This window comes from Octopus bimaculoides, chromosome 6, assembly GCF_001194135.2.
Source record: "Octopus bimaculoides isolate UCB-OBI-ISO-001 chromosome 6, ASM119413v2, whole genome shotgun sequence".
NCBI lineage: Eukaryota > Metazoa > Mollusca > Cephalopoda > Octopoda > Octopodidae > Octopus > Octopus bimaculoides.
This window is the reverse complement of record NC_068986.1, coordinates 99564374-99567353: the sequence shown is the minus strand read 5'-3', so window position 1 is coordinate 99567353 and position 2980 is coordinate 99564374. Positions and strand designations below refer to the sequence as shown.

The 2980-nt window shown below is 34.6% G+C and overlaps 1 non-coding gene across 1 annotated transcript; it reads left to right on the top strand.

Moving 5' to 3' along the window:
• The first annotated feature begins 578 nt into the window (after positions 1-578).
• LOC128248189 (U6 spliceosomal RNA) lies at positions 579-683 on the top strand. Its single transcript, XR_008264488.1, has one exon. It is a non-coding gene; the product is annotated as a U6 spliceosomal RNA (small nuclear RNA).
• Positions 684-2980: the final 2297 nt, after the last annotated feature.

Genomic DNA, 2980 nt, shown 5'->3' with positions numbered 1-2980 from the left:
ATATATATATATATATATATATATATATATACACACACATATATATATATGTACACACATACATATATATACACATATATATATATATATATACTTACAAACATACACATACATACATTGTATATGTACGTGTGCACGAGTTTATGTATATGTATGCACCTAACCACGTTTATGTATGAGTGTGGGCTTGGTTCTCTAACTCAATACTTTTATCAAACTATCTTGCATTCAGCCTCATCATCGACATGATCATCATCATCATCATTATCATTATTATAATTTATCATGAAGGTGGTTAGCTCGCAGAATAGTTAGTGCAGCGCGGCATTCCGTCTGTCTTTAAAATCTGATTTCAAATTTCGCAGATGTCGAGTTTGCCTTTCATTCATCGGAATAGGGGAGGGGTTCGATAAATCGAACTACCAATCAAGTGTTGGGGTCGAAGTAATTGACAAGCCCCTTCCTCCAAAATTGCAAGCTTTATTATTACAGCAGCAGCAGCAGTAGTAGTAGTAGTAGTAGTAGTAGTAGTAGTAGTAGTAGTAGTAGTAGTAGTAGTATTATGATTATTATTATTTGTACTTTCTTCGGTAGTGCACGTTTTAAATTTGGAATGATACAGAGAAATTAAACATGGCCCCTGCGCAAATACGTGAAGCGTTCCATTAAAGCAACGAGCTAGTGGAGTCGTTATCACGGTGAACAAAATGCTTAGCGACAGTTCTTCCGGTTTTACGTTTTGAATTCTTTTCGAAGCCAATAAAATAAAGTAGCAGTTGATAGCTGGATCCACGTAATCGACAAGCCCCTTTCCCCCGAAAACACCAGGCCTTTTGCCTATAGTGAAAAGAATTATTATCATTATCATTATTATTATTATTATTATTATTATTATTATTATTATTGAATGAGAGAGCAGTGCATGCCATCAAAGTGACACTGGGGTAAAATATATGATGCCCAATATAGCCATCATGACTACCCATCTGATAAGGGTACACTAGGTACATGCCACACAGGCATATATATGCAACATGGTCATCTCTTTTCAAGATAAACAGTGCACAGCCTTACAGGTGGGGTCCACTTAGAATTTTCTTTAGGTCGAGTAGCCCATCCTGCTCAAAAGGTCCCTGAATAAGGGTTGTTTAAGGATGTTGAATGAAACACCCATGATTCTAGAGATGAATTATCCAAACTTCAAATTATTCCCCTCAACACATGGCTATGATGCTCCCCCCACAACTTCTGCTAGTGATCAGAGATGCACATATCGTCAGCCACTAAGGAAAATGCTTAACTAGTTAAGGTCAAAAATCAAAAATCTGGCAAGCAAATCTGTAGTATTGAGCAGAATATTTGTTGTAGCCCATCTTTTATACCAAGACAAAACAATGTACATGATAGCACTTCGAATCAGTCAAGATCAGAAGCCATGAGAACTCTTGTATGGTACTGCATCAAGGCAATTATTATTATTATTATTATTATTATTATTATTATTATTATTATTATTATTATTATTATTATTGTTGTTGTTGTTGTTGTTGTTCTTCTTCTTCTTCTTCTTCTTCTTCTTCTTCTTCTTCTTCTTCTTCTTCTTCTTCTTCTTCTTTTTCTTCTTCTTGGGGGTAGAGGGGTAAGTGTTGCTTTGTAGCAAGTTTGTTGGAAGATGGGTGAATGTTGGAAGAATGGCCAGTGTGAAGGGACCAATTCTGAACGTGCACCTGTAAACAAAAGATGAAGGGCTCTTGCCCTGTTGTTCAGGTACCCGTGGCTTTTGTGGGGTTTTCCACGAGGTCCTTAAAGCGCCTCTCCTATTAGGAGTTTAAATTGCTTAATTTTGAATTGTTATTTATATTGTTTACACGTTGTAAAATCCATTGTATCGTCTTTTTTTTGTCTTTTATGTTCTTGTATGTCTTTTAATGTAATTTTATGTGAGCCCTTGTGGCCAATAAAAGAATTAATTGTTATTATTATTATTATTATTATTAAGGCAGCGCGATGGCTGAATCGTTAGCACGCTGGGCGAAATGCCTAGTGGTATTTCACCCATCACTACGATCTGAGATCAAATCCCGCTGAGGTCGATTTTACAGGTCGATAAAATAAGTACCAGTTCATCACTGGGGTCGATGTAATTGACTCATCCTCTCCCCGAAAATTGCTGCTCTTGTGGCAAAATTTGAAACCATTATTATTAGTGTTGTTGTTGTTGTCGTCGTCGTTGCTATTGTTGTTGATTTTAAGTTTTAGGGAGGAAATGCATTGAGGCAACTGTGAAGAATCCTGAAGTCTTTCACTGTTAACTTACTTCCTACAAACTTCATTTAAAATTGATTTTTTTAAACTTGTTTGCTTCATGTCCCCTTTCAAATATATGTGAAAAAGCTTCCCTAATAACTTTCATTGCAGTTTATCACTCAATAATTATAGAAATGCAATGAAATATTATGCAAGAGAAAGCCTCACTGTTATCTGCGTATGTGTACGCAAAAATTTGTCACTTTCATACAAGTTTCTTTTAACTAACGAACTCATAATCAAAATCATATATACTACGCATTTAATGTACTTCTATATTTAAATAGTCATCCGGTGCCTAAAATAATATAAACTTCCGATATTTAGTTCATTGTTCTTTGTAGATTTTTGTTTGTTTGAATGTGTGTTTTTTGTTGCTGTTTTTTGCCAACGGCTCAAATCTTCTTGTAAACTCATTTATAATCTATTAATAAACAAATACATGACTCTGAAACCGTTCTAGGCCAAATATAAAGGAAAAACAATACTTCCTTTGTATCTATGGGTGGAAGTCTATTAATTTAGTTTAGTATATCTATGGGTAGAAGTCTATTAACTTAGTTTAGTATATCTATGGGTGGAAGTCTATTAATTTAGTTTAGTATATCTATGGGTGGAAGTCTATTAATTTAGTTTAGATTTATGGGTGGAAGTCTATTCATTTAGTTTAGTA